Source organism: Camellia sinensis, chromosome 5, assembly GCF_055761805.1.
Source record: "Camellia sinensis isolate YWXY chromosome 5, ASM5576180v1, whole genome shotgun sequence".
Classification (NCBI taxonomy): domain Eukaryota; kingdom Viridiplantae; phylum Streptophyta; class Magnoliopsida; order Ericales; family Theaceae; genus Camellia; species Camellia sinensis.
Window position 1 is genome coordinate 188501495 of NC_138965.1, and position 22759 is coordinate 188524253.

The following is a 22759-nucleotide window of genomic DNA, read 5'->3' on the forward strand; positions in this document are numbered from 1 at the left end:
GTAGCATTAATATAGATTATGATATTTAGTTATTTCAATTTGTTAGATGTGTAAAAGAATGTGACATATTGAACCAGATTGCAAGAAAGTTATGGCAAGTTGATTATTTTTCAACATAAATGCAATGGAGCAAATTGTCAAGATAACTCATACAAAAAATCTTGAATATTAACACGAGACGGTAAATGATTGTTAAAAAGAAAGTAAAATAAATAAATAATAGCGTTTGTCTTGGAAGTTGGATATAGAGTTAGTATTGTGAAACAAATCTCTAAGAATTGATATGGTCCCTTGTAGTCAAGGTTTAAAAATGCGGTGTTACGTAACGGTTTCGGCCATTACATAACGGTTTCGGCGGTAGGCACTACGCGTTACCCCCGATTTTGTGGCGTGATTGAAATTCACAGGTGTATCGGTCGTTACGACCGTCGTAGCGGTCGTAAGGGTGATGTAACGGCCGTAACGGCCCGTTACGCACGTTACAGGGCTTCTTTAGCTGATTCTTTTCAAAAAAAAAAAAAAACAAAAGAAAAGGCTGAAGATGAGATTCCATAGCTGTATCGGACATCCACAAATTTTCAAAAAAAAAACAAAAGAAAAGGCACGTTACGCGCGGTACATACCTTTATTATAATGGAGCTTTTGTCTTTTGTCTTTTGTCTTTACAACCCATGAACCACTTTGAATTGAAGTGAGATTCCATAGGTGTATCGGCCATCCATAAATTTTCAGATTTGAAATATGGATGAGTGAGAAATAGAGAGAGAGAAGAGAGAAGATGGAAGAGATGAACCTGTGTTGAATCTTCAAGGCTGTTGAAACCAGTGACTGCTCCTTTGTGTTGAAGACGAAGTAAGTCCAGAGTTTGATCTGTTGCCTTTCTTTATCAAATTTTGTTTGCTCAGTAGCCTCTCTAGCTAGCTTCGTGGGGAAGATAAACATTGTTGACTGCCCCTTTCTTTATCAAACCGTATATATCATTTGTTTACTTCACATTGGGAAGATAAGCATTTGTTTTCCCTTGTGGTCTCCAACTGGCAAAGTTTATTTATTTATTTTTTTTTAAACAATGATCTGAGGCTTTAAATTTTGTAAAACGTACAAAATTTATGTGATATATTTAATAATTTTAATTTACATGTATATATAGAGCTATGCACTTATTTTTAATATTTTATATATAATAATTAGTGATTGATTTTTTTTTTTATAATATCTAAAAATCATAACACATTTTATTATATGAATACATTTTATATATGTCAGTTTTTATTGAATTTTTTTTTCTTGCAGGTTATTCAAAAAGATAGCAAATACTCAAGTGATTGAAGCCCAAAAAACAACTATGTATGAATTTTTTTCTTCATAATTTGTTTTTTAATTTTTATATGATCACGTTACCATGTAAACTCCAAATGTATAAAGAGTAGTTGCATTTTTTTTTATAATCATTTCATTTAATATTTAATTATAAATATTTTTTATTTTGTTATTGTAATGTGTTGTGACAACAATGTTGAAGTCACTATTTTTTTTTTAAATATCTTTTTTAAAAGAAGAAAAAATCAATACCTCAAAAAAAATTATTTATAATTTATTTTTTAATTTTTATATGATTATATTGGCATGTAAACTCCAAATGTATAAATAGTGATTGCATTTTTTTTATAATCATTTCATTTAATATTTAATTATAAATATTTTTTATTTTGTTATTGTAATGTGTTGTGACAACAATGTTGAAGTCACGATTTTTTTTAAAAAAATATCTTTTTAAAAGAAAAAAAAAATCAATACCTCAAAAAAAATTCTTTATAATTTATTTTTAAATTTTTATATGATTATATTAGCATGTAAACTCCAAATGTATAAATAGTGGTTGCATTTTTTTTTATTTATAATCATTTCATTTAATATTTAATTATAAATATTTTTTATTTTGTTATTGTAATGTGTTGTGACAACAATGTTGAAGTCACAATTTTTTTTTAAATATCTTTTTAAAAGAAAAAAAATCAATACCTCAAAAAAAATTCTTTATAATTTATTTTTAAATTTTTATATGATTATATTATCATGTAAACTCCAAATGTATAAATAGTGGTTGCATTTTTTATTTATTTATAATCATTTCATTTAATATTTAATTATAAATATTTTTTATTTTGTTATTACAACACTGTTAAAGGCACAATTTTATTTTTATTTTTTTAAATTAATACCTCAAAAAAAATTCTTTATAATTCATTTTTTAATTTTTATATGATTACATTAGCATGTAAAATCGAAATGTATAAATAGTGGTTGCATTTTTTTATAACTATTTTATTTAGTATTTAATTTGAATTTTTTTTTAAATTTTTTTATTGTAATGTGTTGTGACAACAATTTTGATGGCATAAATTTTTTTTTAAAAAAAATGTCTTTTTATAAAATAAAAAAATAAAATAAAAATAAAAATAATAGCTCAAACAATGCCATGAAAAATGTCTTTATTCTTAATTTCATTAGCATGTAAAATCCAAATGTATAAATAGTGGTTGAATTTTTTTTATAATCATTTCATTTAACATTTAATTATAAATATTTTTTATTTTGTTATTGTAATGTGTTGTGACAACAAATTTTTTTTTTTAATGACGAAATTTGTTATTGTAATGTGTTGTGACAATCAATAGTGGTTGAATTTTTTTTTTTTTTTTGTAATGCAGAATTCAAATTCAAAAATGCCACGACAAAAGGGTGCCAATGATGAACCTCCAAGTGATGATATTGGTTGGAAATTTGGAACTCAAGTTGAAGGCACTAGGCATCATATTATTTGCAAATTTTGTGGACATCACATTAAAGGTGGGATTATGCGTTTCAAACAACATTTAGCACATCAAACGGGGCAAGTGCATTCTTGTCCTAATGTTAGTAGAGACATGATACAAGAAATGATGAAACATTTACAAAATAAAAAAATGAGTAAAGCAGACAAACAAAAGAGAAAAGCTGAATTGGAAGCACAAATTAGGAGAGATGATCTTTATGATGAGGATGAAGGGGGAGATTTTGTAGATCTTCGAGATGATGACTCTGACTCTGATCCAAAGATGACTAGGGCTAGACAAGCAAGTATTCATTCACAACAACAATGGGAGGAAAGGCAACAATTTAGATAGGGTGTTGCAGGCCATGGATCACAATACGATGCAGGTGGTAGTTCTGGTACAGGGGGTAGTGGTCAAAGATTGCCAAAAGGGTCAGGTATTGCTAATGTTTTTCGTCGATCACAATCCGTGCGTGAAACTAATGGGAGTGGACGTAATTGGATGAAGCCCAATGCTCCTGAAGCAAGGTTAAGAGCAATGGATATAGAACTCTAAAAGAGCAAGAGTACAAAGCAACGAAAAATCTCTACAATGAATTTACAGAAGTTAAAAGAGAGATTGGGGTGGGCAGTGTCCATGTTTATACTCTATAATCGTATTCCATTCAATGCAGTTGATTCAGAGCATACACAACCCATGCTTGATGTTGCTGCTGAAGTAGGGCCAAGAGTAAAAGGTCCTAGTGCTTATGAAGTTTCTGAAGTATATTTGGGCATGGAGCATGATGAAATGACAGAATAGATAGGATCATTTAAGGGAATTTGGGCAGAGAGAGGTGTATCCATCATGTGTGATGATTGGAGCAGTCTAACTCGACAATACATCATCAACTTCTTAGTGTACTGCAATAGAGGTACTATATTTCACAAATCAATTGATGCCTCAAATATTATTAGTAGGATTGCTGAATATTATTTTGGGTTGTTAGATAAAGTTGTTGATGAAATTGGAGAACAATACGTTGTTCAAGTGGTAACTGATAATAAACCTGCATTGAAAGCTGCCGGTAAAATGTTAATGAGAAAAAGGAAACATTTATATTGGACAGCTTGTTCAGCACATTGTATCGATCTCATGCTAAAAGACATAGCCAATAAGAAAAGTGTAGCAAAGGTGATTGAAGATGGTAAAACCATCACCAATTTCATTTATAATAGTAGATGGGTGTTTGATTTAATGAGAAAATTCACTGGAGATAGAGAATTGATTCGGTTTGCCATCACTCGATTTGCTATAAATTTTATTGCCATTGAGAGTATTGTTAGATATAAACAAGAATTGAGAGCTATGTTTAATAGTAATGAGTGGAAGAATTCTAGATGAGGGAAGGCAAAGATTCGGCAGCCTTACAATGTGAAAAAAATTATTTTGGGAAAGGAGTTTTGGCAGAAAGCAACGGAGCTTTGTAAAGTTCATGAGCCCCTAGTCAGAGTATTGAGGTTGGTTGATAGGGATGAGAAGCCAATAATGGGTTTCATATATGATGCTATAGATAGAGCAAAGTTGTCAATTAAAAAAGATTGTCGCTACTACATCGACTATTGGAAAATTATTGATACTCGATGGTCTTTTTAATTGCATCAAGATTTGCATGCGGGTGGTAAGTGTTACGATTTCAATTATAAAATGTATATTTATTTACAATTATTAATTGTCTTCTTATTTTTGAAGGATATTTTTTAAATCCTCAATTCCAATATGGTGTTACCTCATCCAATGAAATGATAAGAGAAGTGATGGATGGACTTCAAAAAGTCATTACCAGACTGGAGCCTAATATGAATGCTCAAGTGAAAGCAACAAATCAAGTACGTACCAATTATTTAAATTTTAATAGTAATAATCTACTTTTGCAAATGTTACTTGTAATGATTGTCCAAATTGTAGTTGTTGCTGTTTCGAGATAAACAGGAAACTTTTGGCACTCCTTTAACACAAAGAGCATGGAAACAATCAAATCCAGGTTTTATTTTCAAAATTACAAATTTACAATATATAAATACTTAAATAATTTTCTATCATCTTTTTACTTATGTCTAGTGTAATATAATTTTGTGTAGCTGAGTGGTGGATTATTCATGGTAGTTGTGCTCCTAACTTCAAAAAATAGCTATGAAAGTATTAAGTCAAACCACCACATCATCTCACTGTGAACGTAATTGGAGTACTTTTAGTCTCATCCATACGAAGAGAGGAATGGATTGAAATATAAGAAAATTCAAAGATTAGTCTTCATCACCTACAACATGAGATTAAAATTGAGACATGTTAAAAGAAGCAACCAAGAGGAGATTGATAGGAGTTTTAATCCTATTAACTTGGATTAAATATTTGAAGAAGATGATCCAATAAGTCCATGGATAGAAGAAAGGGAAAATCCTTTACTAGATGGTGTGGATAATTCTGAATGGCTAGATTTGGTCTCAGATGGTGGTGGTGGCAACGACAGTAATGGCGATGGCAGCGATGGAAACGATGGTGGTGGCACCCATAGATATCAAACTCGACGCACTTCTCAAAGCTCAACTCCTACTCCAACTCAAAGTGATAATAGTAGTGGTTTAACACCATCTGATGGAGGAGGTGATGATGGTGATGGTGAAGGCACTTCTCACGGTGACGGTGGTGGTGGTGGCGGCGACAATGGTGGTGATGGCGGTGATGGTACTAGTTTTGGTGCAGAAAGTGAAGATTTTATTGGAGGATTTGGATTATGTGATGTTGGGGAACATTATGATATTGGAGAACCTGTTGCACCTTTACCCCAACTACCTAGGAGGTTTCGTGGTAGTGATACACGTAGGGATGAAAGAAGAATAAGAAGTAGAGAACAACAGCTTGATTCATTTGATAGTAGTCATAGTTATCTATATCACCCTTACTCATCCTATAGCAGTGATAGCCAAAGCTATCCTTACCCACCTCAACAAAATTATCCTTGGCCCCCTCAACAACATGGTCCTCCAGGATACGGTTTGCCAAATTATCAACAAACTCAAGAAGAGTATGTTGATCCTTTTCAGCCAAGGTATCCATTTTCTCTTCCAATGCACGAAACAGAAATGGATGAAATGATAAGCACATTTACTTATATATTTCCTACTGGATGGGATGAAGGTAGTAGAAATCAAGCTCAACAATCTAATTCCCAAGATGCACCACGTCACTTATTTTGGTGGGGTGAAGGTAGCAGCAACAATCAAGCTTAACAATCTGAATCTCAAGATGCACTAGGTCACTCATTTTGGTGGTAACATTATGTAATTTTAGTAGTAACATTATGTAAAATGTACTCTCTGTTATTTGTGATTTATGCTATGATATTATGTACTTTGTCAAGTTCTTCCATTATGGATGTTGAAGGGGCTAAATGTGAAATGGGTCAGGTCCAAGCCTTGGGCCGGCCCAATCCGACAAAGTCCAAATCCAAGTGGGTCAGATGAGTATATGAACAAACCAGTTGAGCCCAACTTCATGATCAACAGTCCATCAAAGTCCTCAAGCACTTGGGCCCAACCCGCAGTGGAAAGGCTAGCCCAACCGTAGTGCTGGTCTGGGCCGAGCTGCGAAACGGAATCTGTGGGCCAAACAGATAATGGGCCAGCCCATCTCCATGAATGATCCTGAAAAAGGCCGAGCTGAGGCACATCAGTACCGAACTGAAATACATGAGTACCGAGCTGGAGAAACCTCACAAGGAAACGTGGGAGCTGTGAGTGCAAGCATGTACAGGTTGCCACCTCAACTGATCCCCCACACCTAGAATCACGGAAGTTGTTGAACCAAAAGAATGTGATTTGTTATCAGCATACCTACAATGAGTATATGCAATCAATAACAACTACCAGGTGGTCCCCCACCTGGAGCAATGTTGAAAGGACACCTGGCAGCATCCACATTCCATGAAACCACCTTGAGAAGCAAGTAAGGAATATTATATATATTTCATAAACTTCACATTGAAGGTAACGGAATTGAACCAAACTAAGGTGAACTGTTCTAATCACACTTAATATACATTTCTTCTCCGATCACTGATTCCCACGCCGGAGGGGTTATCCGGCCAACCCCGGTTGGGCAGCTCTAACAGTGCTTCTTGTGGCAGGAGTCCCAGTCCCTGGATAGTCCAACTGAGTGCGGTGCCCAGATCCACTTTCATCTAGTGCGGAATCCGGTACGCACAATTGGTGCGATGAGCGTGGATCACTTTATCTCTGAGCTCTGCATTTAGTTCCGGCAATGGGGATTGAGGACATTCCACCTTCAGCACATACTCCATTGATGGAGAAGAGGAAGGACAAAGGTTTGGCATTCCCAACAGTTCTGGAGGAGCAAACTGGAAACAATAATCGAACCCCCGAATCCGTCGAGCATCCACTGCCCTTCGCCGGAGGTTCTTCTCATCATTTCCTTCTGGAAAAGGATTATAGAGATCGAATTATAGATTCCATGGGAATGGAGATACAGGAATTGAAAGCTCAACTTAAGAAGGTGTTGGGTGATCCGACGGAAAAGAGGACGGAAGCAGAGCCCCCTCGTTTGCAACAAAGGAGCTCGTCTAGAGAACTACCAGTGAAAAAACTCCCCAGGAATGACTCCGGGCAACGAAGCCTACCTATCCCAACACAGAGTGAAGTGGCGAGTAGCCACACCTGTGGGTCACGCCGGAGGAGGGCCAAGAGGCAGAAGACGGTTAGTCAACAAACTGAATACCCTCCTCAGGACCTTCGCACTTGGCTGATTGGCAATAGGTAGAACGAGCAACATCGAGATCATCTGGACCGTACTGTTCACCAGAGAGAACATCGAGCGTTGGACAGGCTCGTCTCTTCGCCATTCTCTCTGGAGATTAAGACCATGAGACCTCCAAAGAAGTTCACTCCACCAAAGTTCACTTCGTACGATGGGAAATCGGACCCTCTGACACATATCAGCCATTTTAGATAGATGATGTCCCTATGGAGCCGAGATGAGGCACTGATGTGCAAAGTCTTCCCATCCAGCTTGGGAGAAATCGGACTCCGATGGTTCGATTGACTCCCCGCTGGATCGATTCATGGCTGGAAACAGCTCTCCGAAGAGTTCCTAGCCAGGTTCGTCTCCAATACTAAGATCCCAAAAGAGCCGGATACACTGTTCGGCCTCAGGAAGGTGCAAGGGGAAACGTTGTGCAATTATGCTAGGAGATACTGGAAAGAGTATAATGATCTGGAAGAAAATGTGTGCAGCGAGCAGATGGCCGTTATGTCCTTCAAACATGGTCTGCGCCCGGAAAGTAAGTTGAGACAATCACTTACCAAGCGCCCGACCACAGCTTTGAAAGACTTGCGCGCCAAGATTGAGCAGTATGCTCGTCTCGAAGACAATCAGATCCCCATCGAGGTAGTGTCAGCAGAATAAACAGCCCGACAGAAGAAGAGAACGGATCGAGGAGAACACCGACAGATTGCAGTAATGAGGTGGATAAGTCCAAATCCCACGAAGCCGTTATGACTGTGTTTAAAGAGCCAATCTATCGAATCCTAGAAAAGATCAAGAGAGAGCCCTTTTTTGTTTGGCCGCCGAAAATGTTGGGAGATCCAGCTCGGCGCAATCTGAAGCTCAGATGCACCTACCACCAAGACAGGGGACACATGACTCAGAACTGTAGGGCACTGAAGCAACACTTGGAAGACCTAGTGGCAGCTGGACACCTAAGGGAATACATTGATCAGGATAAGGAAGTGGCTGAGCTGGGGAACCCACCTCCAGAAGCAAATATTGAGCATCCACCCCAGCTGATAATAAATGTGATGCATGGGACAGCGGCTCAGGAATCTGAGGAGGCACTGAAGGAAGAGATCGCTAAGGCTGCGCAAATTCAGCGAATCATGTCAGTGGAGCCGACATCGAAAAAGGTGCGTACAGTACCTAAATCCCCCTTGTGCATTGTTTCATTTACTAGCAAAGATTTAGAAGGCATACAACACCCACATACTGATGCATTGATTATAACTATTGGGATTGGGAAACGATTTGATATAAAACGAGTCCTAGTAGATCAGGGCAGTGCGGCAGACATACTGTATTATGATTTGTTCAGAAAGCTCGGTCTCTCCGAGCAGCATCTCACCCCAACGGCAGCCCCGTTGGTCGGTTTCAATTCACAGCCGGAATGGCCGCTCGGCAGAATAGTATTGCCAGTCATAGCGGGGACAAAAACCCTCCAAATAGAGTTCTTGGTTATTAATACACCATCCCCTTATAACGCCATACTTGGCCGTCCGTGGATTTATCGAATGGAAGCAGTTCCTTCAACCTATCACCAGCTCACCCGTTTCCCAACGGAACACGGAGTAGAGCAGATCTTAGGGGATCAAGTTGCGTCCAAACATTGTTTCATGGCAGCATTAAAGGCAAAGCAGCTCTGCAATCGGGTACAGACGGTAGAAGTGGCCGGACAGCCAGTCTTGGAAAATGTGGGGGGAACTCCAGAGGAAAAGAGGGTAGAGGATTTGGAGAAAGTCTTGGTAAGAGAAGATGACCCGGAAAAGTACTTCCTTATCGGTACCTTGTTAGGCGCTGATGAGAAACTTCAGCTGCTGGAACTGTTGAAGGAAAATATGGAGGTATTCGCGTGGTCAGCATATGATACTCCAGGGTTGGACCCAGAATTTGCTTGCCACAAGCTCAACATCAATCCTTCAGCTCGGCCCATTGTACAGAAAAGTCGGAGATCCTCAGTTGAGCACACCGAAGCAGTAATTGCCGAAGTCGAAAAACTCCTGGCCTCGGGAGCAATCAGAGAAGTTCAGTACCCGCAATGGCTGTCTAACACAGTTGTAGTCAAGAAGAAGAACGGAAAATGGAGAGTTTGTGTCGATTTCACTTGCTTGAACAAAGCCTGCCCTAAAGATAGTTTTTCGCTGCCTCGCATTGATCAACTAGTAGACTCAACAGCAGGGCATGAGCGCATGAGCTTTCCAGACGCTTATAGCGGTTATCATCAAATACCACTGTTCGGTCCGGATCAAGAAAAGACAACGTTTATTACTCCAAGAGGGACTTACTGCTACAGAGTAATGCCGTTCGGCCTCAAGAACGCCGGGGCGACCTATCAGCGAATGATCACTCGGATGTTCAAAGACTAACTGGGGAAAACCATGGAAGCCTATATAGACGATATGGTAGTAAAAAGCAAGTTCGCTACAAACCACCTCACAAACTTGAGAGAAGTTTTTAGCATCCTGAAAAACCACCAGCTTCGCCTCAATGCCTCAAAATGCGTCTTCGGGGTAGGAACAGGGAAGTTCTTGGTATACATGGTCACTCACAGAGGAATTGAAGCGAATCCGGATCAAATCAGGGCAATACAGGATCTCGAAGTGCCAACAAAGTCTAAGGAACTGCAGAAACTAGCCGGAATGGCGGCCGCACTGAATCGATTTATTAGCAAATCCTCAGATCGGATGAAGCCCTTCTTCCAGCTTTTGAGGAAAAAGGTAGCATTTGAATGGAGTAGCGAATGTACCGAAGCACTGCAGAGCCTGAAAAGATACCTCAGTACACCTCCTCTTCTGTCCACTCCAGAACCGGGAGAGGAGCTGTACCTCTATCTAGCATCTCGATCATACCGTGAGCGCAGTATTAATTCGAGAAGTTGACAAGGAACAAAGACCAGTATATTATGTTAGCAAGACTTTACTAGATGCCGAGACACGGTATCTACCACTGGAAAAGTTAGCTTACGCGCTGCTTATCGCCTCAAGAAAGTTGCAACATTACTTCCAGGGGCATACCATTAACATCCTCACTGAATTCCCCCTCAGATCTGTATTCAGCCGAGCCGATGTCTCTAGCCGAACAGCAAAGTGGGCGGTAGAACTTGGTGAGTTTGATATTCGGTATCAACCCAGGACAGCAATCAAGGCCCAGGTCTTGGCGAATTTTGTCGCAGAATTTACTCCCACCCAGAATACCGAACCGGGGAATCTGAGTTCGGCACAGGTGCCATGCGTTACCGAACAAGGAAAATCCAGCGCTTCGGAAGCATGGAAACTCTTTATTGGAAACATCTGGCAACTCTACGTCGATGGTTCGTCCAATAACCGAGGCTCGGGGGCAGGAGTAGTTCTTATTTCTCCAGAAGGATTTATCTGGGAACAGGCTCTCAGGCTAGGCTGGAAGGCTTCAAACAACGAGGCCGAGTACGAAGCGTTATTGGCTGGCTTGCGTAGCGCCGAACACTTCAGTGCAGAACAACTTCTTGTTTTCAGCGACTCACAACTAGTGGTAAACCAGCTTTCTGGGATCTATGAAACTCGAGATGAAAGAATGGCTATGTACGCAGGCAAGGCCAGAGACCTACTCAGAAAATTTCAATCCATACGAGTGGAACGAATCAGTTGGGGCAAAAATAGCCACGCAGATGCTCTGGCATGCCTCGGCTCATCAGTGGATACAAAGGATGCCAGGAGAGTTTGGGTTGAGTTTGTACCAGAACCAAGTATTGCATCTCCAGTCCTCTGCAACAACTTAGAGCCGAGCTAGATGGATCCAATATTGGTCTTTCTGAAATCTGGTAAACTCCTCGAAGATAGAAGGGAAGCCAACAAGATCAGGCATAAATCAGCTCGATTCTGGATCTCACCGTCTGGAAAGCTATACAGACGTTCCTACCTTGGCCCCTACCTCCTATGTGTGCATCCAAATCTCGCTGAGAATGTTCTCTACGAAATTCATGATGGGATTTGTGGATGCCACGTTGGCGGAAGGTCACTGGCGCACCGATCCCTCACTCACGGGTACTGGTGGCCACAGATGCAACAAGATGCACAGCAGTACGTACAAGAGTGCGACAAATGTCAGAGGTTTGCTCCACTCATTCATCAGCCAGCCAAAACTCTCACTCCACTCACCAGCCCATGGCCCTTTGCGCAATGGGGCCTGGATATTGTTGGACCATTGGCGCGAGGCACTGGGAACAGGCGATTCTTCATTGCTGCAACTGACTATTTCACCAAGTGGGTTAAAGTTGAGGCACTGGCAAGCATCAAAGAGGCCGACACAAAGCGGTTTGTTTTGAGAAATGTGGTAGTGCGTTTCGGCATTCCGCGGGTACTGATTGTAGACAACGGAACACAGTTCGATGGTAAGATCTTCAGAAAATTTTGTGCCGACCTCAGAATTGAGTATAGGAACTCTTCGCCAGGGTACCCGCAGAGCAATGGTCAGGCAGAAGTGTCGAACAAAACCATCATCAACGGAGTGAAAAAGCGGCTTGAACATGCCAAAGGCAAATGGATTGAAGAGTTACGTCACGTATTATGGGCCTATCGAACTACAGCACGACACTCCACAGGAGAAACACCTTACTCTTTAACCTATGGAATGGAGGCCATCATCCCACTCGAAGTAGGTCTCCCAACCCTTCGGTCTGAATTATTTGAAAGCTCTAGTAATGAGGAAGCTATCGCGTAAGCACTGGATATGGCAGAGGGTCGAAGAGAGGCAGCGTTAATCAGACTTGAAGCATATCAGCAGCAGCTCATCAGAAGTTTCAACCAAAAAGTTTTCCCAAGGCAATTTGTACCAGGAGAATTGGTTTTGAGGAAAGTCATGGATCACAAATGGGTGCCTGGTGAGGGCAAACTTGGGCCGAGCTAGGAAGGTCCCTATAAAATCACAGCCGTTGTTGGAAATGGAGCTTACTACCTAGAGGATCTAAATGGCAAAGCAATACCTCGGCCCTGGAACGTAGCAAACCTCAAGAAATACTATCAATAGAATCATCCCCTAACTTCTCTATCAGGATGTAAAGGCACTTATTTGTTGACCAATGCAAATGTTTTCCCATTCCTCTCAGATTTATCCAATTCTTGTAATTAGCTTTGATGTTTATAAAATGGAATAAGCTTTGGCTCCCACCAAACGGAATTAGCTTTGGTTCTTACCAAACAGAATCAGCTTTGGTCTTTACCAAACAGAATTAGCTTTGATGTTTGTCAAACGGAATTAACTTTGGTTTTAACCCAAATGGGTCAGTTTCAGAATGACTGAACGGAATTTAAATTTGGTTAGCACTCAAACATGCTAAGTGGTATAGCTTGGTGGAAAAATGTTTGGCAACTAAATTGGATTTTAGCCAAGTGGAATTGCTTGGTGGAAACCGCACTAATGTATCTTAAGTAAACATCTCTATTTAGCCAAGTGAAATTGCTTGGTGGAAACCGCACTAATGTATCTTAAGTAAAATATCTCTATTTAGCCAAGTGGAATTGCTTGGTGGAAACTACACTGACATATCTTAAGCACACATCTTTGCACCTACAGAACTTCTTAAGTATCAGCACATCAACACTTCAGTATTGATTCAAACCAGCAGAGTTGGAACAAACTCAACTGAGCTACGTCAAGAGCAAACTTCTAGCATCAGCCTAACTCAGCTCCAGCTGAGGGCAAACAATTGTTTTTTTTTAAAACCTACCTGGACCTGAGTAAGACATCGCTCTTTGCATTTCTCTCATTCAAATGCACTTGTACTATCAACGTTGAAACAGACTCAAGCAGTTCTATACAAGGGACAACTCTTCAATATCGATCTTACTTAGCTCCAGGTGGGGGCAAACAATTGTTTTCTTTTGAAACCAACCTGGACCTAAGTAAGACCCACTTACGAACTCAAAGCACAGCCATACCACATATCCGTTAGCCACGCCGATCACTAGTTCGGCCCCAAGGTCCCAACAGTGCTCGGCCGGGGGCAAATAGTGCAGTGCCACACCGAGCATCAGTCCGGCCCCAAGGCCCTAACAGCGCTCGGCCGGGACCAAGCAGTACAGAAATCAGACAGTGCATCTATTTAAAGACAGTATAGAATCAGACCGAGAACCTATTCGGCCCAAAGGTTCCAACAGAGCTTGGCCGGGGGCAAGCAGTATAGAATACATTCAGACATAAAAGCCAAACAGCATCAAATTGCAAGTTCAAAGAGAAAATTATATCATCCAGCAAAGGGCACAGAAGGCCTCACAGCCAGCAACAAAAAAAAAAAAGAAGGAAAAATTGTCTTGATAAAATGAAGAAAGAAAGCCCGTCATGGAAACCGAGCCACAATACCAAAACAGAAAAGCAAAAAGTTCAAATCCTTTCAACATCAATTTTCATCAACAGTGGGCAACTCAGGAGCATCATCAGCAATTTTGTCCAGGCCATTTGCGAGAGGAAAAGTAGAGGAAGCTCCAACTTCCTAAGAAGTAGGAGCCACCTTAACCACATCTCCCTTGGCTTCGGTCTCTAGGGTTTCAACTCCTTCAACGTCCACCGTTTTAGCGGCAACATTCATGCTCTGGGTCTTGCTTGCAGAATCATCTTTCGGGAAAACATCGTCTGGCAGAACAGCAGGGGTAGAAATAGTCTTCAAACCCAAGGATCTCGAAGGAACAAGGACATCATGATACAGGGAAGAGCCTTCAGGAACCATCGCAGCGGCTAAGGCACTCGCCCAACCCTTTACAAAGAGCTTGTCTCGCAGCACTAGAACCTCCTCCTTGTACGTCGCCCCAGCTTCATCCCAGCCTTGTTGCCAGTGCTTGGCCTCTAGCGCAGTACGTTCAGCAGCCATCACGGCAATAACGGCCTCCAATTCGGCCACCTTCTCCTTGAGTTGAGCCTGTGTCCCAATGGCAGCCTCCTTCGATTGTTCAGCAGAAGCGGCAATCTTGTTCAAACGAAAGGCTTCCTTTTCAGCGGTTCGATGTCCTTCCTTCTCTGACTCCAAGTTTACCGTCAGTCTCTCTACGTTCATTGCAGCCTCCAGCACGGCCCTTTCCAGCTCTTCAGCACGGGTAATGGACAGGTGTATTCTTTGGATACACTGCAAAGGACGACAAAGAACTTAGAAAAAAGGAAGATAGTAACGCAACAGCGAAGTTAAGTAAAGAGAAGAAAACACTTAAAGCAGTCATCATTTGAAAGGTCCCCTTCAAGATAGGAATGTCACGGGGCCCATTATGGTCGGCCATATCAACCAGCAACAAACAAAAACTTGGTCAAATTAAAGGCAAAATCTTGTGAAGCGACAACTGAATCAGAGGTGGAAATGGGCCTGCCCTCATGCGATATTGGCGGCTCCCATTTCTCAAAAGCATCATCTTCAGCAGGATCCTGGGAAACTTCCCTCACCACTGCTTTGCCAACCTTCCTTCTTCTCTTTTTTGCTCGTGCAGTGACTGAAGTCGAGGGCTCGACAGCAGTTACAGGGGTCCCAGAAGCTCCAACTTCCATCTTTACCTCCATGAGGCTCTTCACCTCGGTCTTCTCCAGAGGGGTTTGTAAAGCACCGGAGGCTCCGAAGGCCTCGGCCTCTAAATCCACCAACACCCTTCTCTTCGCCACAGACCCGCTCCCTGCGAAACTGGGGGCAGGAGAGGGCGCTCTCTCAGAAAATGCATCTTGACTCCTACGTCGGCTCGAGACCAGAGGGGTGAGAGACGTGTCAGTCTCGGTATCAGAGTCCAGAAGGGCAGCAGCGAGCCTTGCCTTGGTAGTCCAATAACTCAGGTGAAGATCTCTTTTTATACCTCAAGGCAGCTTTGATGGCTTCAGCATTCTCTCAGTTCAGCCTTCGTTGGAAACAGGAGGACTCTGCAAAAAGAAAGCAACCCATCAGAGCAATATTCAAAATAGAGTAAGAAACACCAAAGACATTAGAAGGAGAGGCCCGGACCTAGGTAGCCGTCTTTCTGTGGCATCCGTTCAGATTGAAACTTGGTTCCGGCGGGGAACTCCCAATTTCCACCAACTTATAGGAAATCATCATTGTGTTTATCCGAATCAAGTAGTCCAGTAACTAAGTGACAATCAGCTGAGCGAACACGCAGGTAATATGTACTATGGTCTTTGTTATAAGAAATGGTGTAACATCCCAAGATATCCCATATGTCAAGGTTCAGGCCCAATCATCTATTGAGGGCAGATACGCCGCAAACAACACGGAAAAGGTTCACAGATACTTGCATTGGGGTTAACTGGACTTGATGTAGAAAACAGCGCACTAACGGGTCAAGAGGAAACTGAACCCCTCCATCGACTATTGTCGCAGTGGGAAAGGCAATGGTATTCCTCGTACCCATACGTTTGGCGTCTACTTTCACCAGTGAAAAGGTAACGTCATGGGGAATATTGTAATCCAGACGGAACATAGCCATGGCCTCCGGGGTATCAACCAAGGAACGGAACTTCCCCATTCGACCAACCTAATGGGACAGAAGTAGGATTCAGATAACAGAGTATGGGACACGGATAGCAAGTGGGCCAAACAAGATGATTAAAATAGAAAAGGGAAAGAGAAGAAGAGTCATGAGACGACTTACAGAGATCAGAACAGTAGTAGCGAAGCAGGATCAGCGGCGAAGAAGCCTAAGCGGAGCACCAACAAGATCGGTCCAGAGGAATGGGAATAAGCTCTTTCTTTCTCTTTGGAACTCACTGGAGGAATGAGAAAAGTAAATCAAGGGATTTGAATTGATAGCCTGAGCATTTATTACACCAGTCGGCGTATAGGTACACGAATCACGACCTTTGGTATGGAGTCGATGCATTATCTCTGCACACCTATCACACGTCGCCACGTGTTACATGAAAGGACGCATACAGGAATTGTGTGTCAGGATTGAATCGCCACCAAGGCCGAACTGGGGGAGAACCAAAACGACGCAACGCTTGGAAAGCCGAACAATAGCTCCCCCCAAGGGGAACCTTAGCGTGAGCTAGGGGGCAAATGAAAGGGCTAAATGTGAAATGGGTCAGGTCCAAGCCTTGGGCCGGCCCAATCCGACAAAGTCCGAATCCAAGTGGGTCAGATGAGTATATGGACAAACCAGTTGAGTCCAACTTCATGATCAACAGTCCACCCAAGCCCTCAAGGACTTGGGCCCGACCCGCAGTGGAAAGGCTAGCCCAGCCGTAGTGCTGGTCTGGGCCGAGCTACGAAACAGAATCTGTGGGCCGAACAGATAATGGGCCAGCCCATCTCCACGAATGATCCTGAAAAAGGCCGAGCTGAGGCACATCAGTACCGAACTGAAGTACATGAGTACTGAGCTGGAGAAACCTCACAAGGAAACGTGGGAGTTGTGAGTGCAAGCATGTGCAGGTTGCCACCTCAGCTGGTCTCCCACACCTAGAATCACGGAAGTTGTTGAACCAAAGGAATGTGATTTGTTATCAGCATGCCTACAATGAGTATATGCAATCAATGACAACTACCAGGTGGTCCCCCACCTGGAGCAATGCTGAAAGGACACCTGGCAGCATCCACATTCCATGAAACCACCTTGAGAAGCAAGTAAGAAATACTATATATATTTTATAAACTTCACATTGAAGGTAACAGAATTGAACCGAACTAAGGTGAACTGTTCTAATCACACTTAACATACATTCCTTCTCCGATCACTGATTCCCACGCCGGAGGGGTTATCCGGCTAACCCCTGTCGGGCAGCTCTAACGGTGCTTCTTGTGGCAGGAGTCTCGGTCCCTGGATAGTCCAACTGAGTGCGGAGCCCCGATCCACTTTCATCTAGTGCGGAATTCGGTACGCACAGATGTATACTTTTTTAAAACTATTTGAGTTAAAATGTACATATGCTTCCACAAGTATAATAATTAAAAATAATTTTATACATCTAAGTCCAATAAAAGAAATTTTTGCCACAAGTGTAATATGGATTTATAACATATAAAGTCATTAATTATTGAAATAAAATGTAAAAAAATTCATTTTCTAATGATTTAAAAATATGAAATATATTGGATCATACTTAAAAATTATGAAAAATTTATCAAAATTTATTTTAAAACCCAATAAATATGATTATAAAAAAAAATATGCGTATCGGTAAGTTTTTTGCAAATTGTGCGAAAAATAAAAAAATTCACAGTTCTGGTAACCGCAACCGTTACACTGCGGCCTTTACACGCCGCAACCGTAACCGCGTCACCATTACGACGATCGCAATCGCTTTTCAGAACCTTGCTTGTAGTAGAAGAGTTGCAGAGATCTGTGAAACAGTGATTATGGTACCATGAAGTAAAAATTTATGTGGTGTTTTGATAAGTTAATAAAAAACAAATTTTTTGACTTTTTTGTGTGAAAAAAACTAAAAAACTAAAAAGCTAGCATTTTTAAGAAGTTTCCAAAAGACTCCTATATCAGATGCTGATGAAGCACGCAAGTCAGGTGCAATACATATTGCCAAATGAAAAGAAGAGAAACTCACCGGAACGGCCCACACAGGGACAGTATTGTCCATCATTGGATATTTAAGGGCTGTCATCATGTCCTTCCCCACAAAGCGGTAAAATGGGTGCATAATATATAGTGTGACCTCTATGACGCAATATAAACCAGTCGTGCATGTGATTCCTTGCAACGACGGCTCCATGAGACTTAATAGTGTATGCACCAAGCTCAATCTCGCTCATACTCCCCTGACAGTACAAAGAATATCAATTATGTAAAATTGCCTAATAAAAGTTCCTAATCAAACAATTACTTCATCCAATAAAAATAAATATAAATTAAAACAGCATATAACAACAGGCTGATTGATTACTGGCAGTACAAGCAGCATATTCCTATGTAACTTTTAATCAATAGAATTGTTTCCAAATACATTATTTCTTCTAAAAAAAATACCAGCCCCTTGCCCCGGTTTGTTGAACAAAATTCAACTTCCACTCTGAGTTGCACAAAGCGCGAGCGGAAGCAGGGGTGGGGGCGGGAGCGGGAAAGCATGAGCCGATAAAAGTTTCTTAGGTTGGGAGCACCTCGGGGAGCGGTAATATATATATATATATATATTTTAATACACATTAATTATTTTTTTATTTATTATATTTTTTAAATAATGTGTTATTGTTAATTTATTTTATTTTATTTTACATATACGTGTTTGTGTTTTTTTATTAATATGTATAATATATACTCATATATATATATATATATATTATATTTATATGTGTTAATGTTTTTTTATTATTTATATATATTATAAAGATTATATATATATTAATATTTTTATTTTTTTTAGTTAATGTTTTTTTTATTATATATTTATATGTATATATATGATATATATTAAATAATAATGTGTTAACGTTTTTTTTTTAAATATATATATTTATATAAAGATTATATATGTTTTATCTTATATATATATATATATATATATATATTACTTAGATATATATCGTGACGTGATAGAAGGCCAGAGAGAGAGAGAACGCGAGCAAGAGAAGGCAAAGACGAAGGAGGAGACGATGACGATCACCAAGAAGGAGACGATCTGCGAGAGAGAGAGAGAGACGAACTGCGAGAGCGAGAGAGAGAGACGAATTGCCACAGAGAGAGAGAGACGAACTGCAATAGAGACAAAAAAACAGAGAGAGAGAGAGAGAGACGACCTTCGAAGTGATGAAAGAAGAAGAAAAACGATGCAAAGAAGCAGGACATACCCAGAGACGGCCTTCAAGTTCTTCACCTTCTTTCTCCTCTCTCTCTTTGTTGACCAACAAGCTAGGGTATTTGTTCATAGCCACCAATGATCTCATCTTGGACAGGATCGCGTTTCTCTCTCTATAGAAATGCGATTCTTACACATTTCTTTCTAAGAAATGCGAAGTTACATTTCTTACGAAGATTCGTCACTTAATTGCACGATTCCTTTTATTTATTTATTATTTTATATATATATATATATTTTTTAAAGTTGTCTCATCATCTGTGCTAATCTCACCCAACAGTTATTTTCACTACTTTTTCAGACATGAAGAGTGACTCATTTATCTCTGCATGTTTGTTATGTGAAGCAACTTTAGGCTCCGTTTGGTGGAGTTTTCAAAATCTAGTTCCACATTCACTTTTGAGTATGATGTTTGTTTATGGTTTTCAAATCATAATTCTACACTCATTTTTCAAAATTCAATTCAAAACATAATCATTACTTTTCAAAACTCATAACCAAACACATAATTCAAAACTCTTTTCAAAACTCTATTCAAATCAATATTTTAAAAATATTTTAATTTTGTTAAGATTTTAAATATTTTAATATTTAAATATGTTACGATTTTTTTAATTTTTTAATTTTTTAATTTTTTAATTTTTTAATTTTTTAAGTATTTTTAAATATTTTAATTTTTAAATATAACGATTTTAATTTTTTAAATTTTAAAATATTTTATAAAAATAAATTTAAACTCTATTTTATAAAAATATTTTTAAATATTTTAATTTTTTTGTTATGTATTTGATTACGATTTAAGTATAAAGTTGTGAAAGTAGTATGGAGTTTCGAGTTATGTGTTTGGTTATGAGTTTTAAAAATAATTTTTTAATTGAGTTTTTGTTTTATATGTTTGGTTGCGATTTGAGTGTAGAGTTGTTTTTAAATTTAAAATATTAAAATATTAAATTATTTTAATTTTTTGAATATTTAAATTATTTAAATTTTTACGATTTAAAATTTTTGAATATTTATTTTAATTTTTTACTTATTAAATTTTTTAGATTATTTAAATTATTTAAATATTTATGATTTAAATTTTTTGAATATTTATTTTGAAAAAAAAATATTTCCTTTGTAGTATTTTCAATTAAAAAATTGATTAATGTTATTTTTTGTTAATAATAAATTTTTTTAATTGAATTTTAAAAAGAGTTTGGTTATGAGTGTTGATCAAAATTTTCAATAATGTGAAAGTAATGTGTTTTGTTATGAGTTATAGCAATTTGAATTAAGTTTTGAAAACTCTTTTCAAAACTCATAACCAAACAAATTTTCTTACGTCACATGTCAAATCAAACTTTCAAAACTCAATTCTACACTCAATTCAAAACTCAATTCCACACTCAATTCAACACTTTATTCAAAAACAATAACCAAACAAATTTTCAACACTCAAATCATAATTCTAAAACACACAAACTCAAAATACAACTCATATTCTCAAATCATAGTTACAAAGCTCTACCAAACGGAACCTTACTGTTTGGCTTTTGTGGGAATATCAAATGATAGCATCCTCATCAAATTTTCCCTTTTGAATACTTCATGCCTTCGGCGGCACTACTCATTCCACCTATAAAGAAATCTAAAATATTTATACATCAAAATTGACCAAACCTTTATTCCCATACAAAAGAAATAACTAATTTCAGACTGATCTTCAAAAATCTAATCCTATGCAAGAAATATAATTTTAGGATCTTCTTTTATCAATGTGAAAATGAATAACTAAAATTTTTGCTCCATAACATGCCATAATTTATCTTTTATCATAGCTTCAATTTTTGGGAAACACTAATGATACAATAATGACCTAACCATAGTTGAACACCGATCACCGTTATTTTAACCTACTAGCTCTATTCACACGAGAACCTCTTAGTCTTGGGGTTTGTTGAAGCCGCATGGTTAAACTCACATAATCATATAATAATACAAAATTAGGCATTGAAATCATCTTAACCGAACAAGATGGTTGTAGAGAACTATGATTTCCAACATAAGGATGTCAAACTATGCTTCTCATGTTAAGGCCAAGTTTGGCATCCTCCAAAAAATCCAAAAAGTCAAAAAGTCACTATCCTATTTAAGTCACATCATCTTATTTAAGTCACATCATCTCTCTAACACATCACTTCAAACCCAACCCAAATCTAATCCATATTTCATAAAAAGTCAAAAAGTGCACTTATTTAGTCTTCCCAAACTTGGCCTAAGTATCGCTAATATTATATCATATCAACCCTTCAAAAGATCAAAATCTAATGGTTAGAGTTCAAATCATAACTTGTGGGAGATCACCTCGTTTTTTTGGCCCTTCCAATCCATGACAAATTAACTTAAAGGTTTTGGGTTTTGTGCAGATTATAATTACAGTATGTAAAATAAAAAATAAGAAGGGAAAAAAAAAAAAAAACCAAATCAAACAATCTTCATATAGTGCATAGCTTTTAAGTGAACCAATCACTAATTATAAATCAAAATAACAAGCTCAAAGAAAGAAAAATGATTAAAACCAATGAAATTCAAATGTTAATATAATGATTAGATTATAACAACATACTTTTAAACTGTATCAAGAAAAAGAAAAATAACAAAGGAAAGAATAAAAAAAAAAAAAGGCAACCAACCTGGAAGAAACCCCTGAAATTGGGAAAGGAACAAAAAGAAATGAAATTCCACCAAGCCATAGTTGGAAACCAATTCACCAAAATCACGAGACAGATTGTCGTATTCCTAATTTAAAAAATGAACAAAATAAGATAATGGTAAATATGATTTGTAGCTTTGAATGCAAGCACAAGAAACAGAACCCTGTCTTTGATAGAAGGGCAAAAAAAAAAAGAAGTGAAAAATCTAGAAATCTCCTAGATGTTGATTTGTGATTATGTATCAATTTTAAGCAGAATATAACAATCTCAATTAAACAATCAAACAATCAAGACAAAGAGACACAGCGATTTAACGTGGAAAAAACCACAATTGGACACCTCCAACTGTGATAAAAAAACCACGGGCAACAGCCACAAGAACAATCCACTAAGAAGAATTAAAGGAATTACACACGTATACTCTCAATTACCTAGCGAATCCACAACGCCTAATTGAACCAACCTCTATGTGCCTCTTCCAACCCCATCTTCACCACGGAATTGTCTTTCTGATGAGCCACTCCGGATTCCACCAAAGCTTCAGGCTCGAATTCTTCAGAATACACAACTGAAGAACAACACTCTCTTTTGTAGAACAAAACACAACCTTTGATGTACTCTCTTTAGAACATGAGTTGAATACTCAATAAAACATCAAAGAAAACTCACAAAGTATCCCCA

At 38.8% G+C, this 22759-nt stretch overlaps 1 pseudogene across 1 annotated transcript in view; it reads right to left on the reverse strand.

Moving 5' to 3' along the window:
• LOC114292426 (lipid phosphate phosphatase 2-like) overlaps positions 1-22117 on the reverse strand; it is a 43097-nt pseudogene extending 20980 nt beyond the window's left edge. Inside the window, exons 1-2 of the transcript XR_014330717.1 lie at positions 22058-22117; positions 18138-18348 (exon numbers count right to left, since the gene is read on the reverse strand). The product of XR_014330717.1 is annotated as a lipid phosphate phosphatase 2-like (transcript). The remainder of the gene's footprint in view (positions 1-18137; positions 18349-22057) is intronic.
• Positions 22118-22759: the final 642 nt, after the last annotated feature.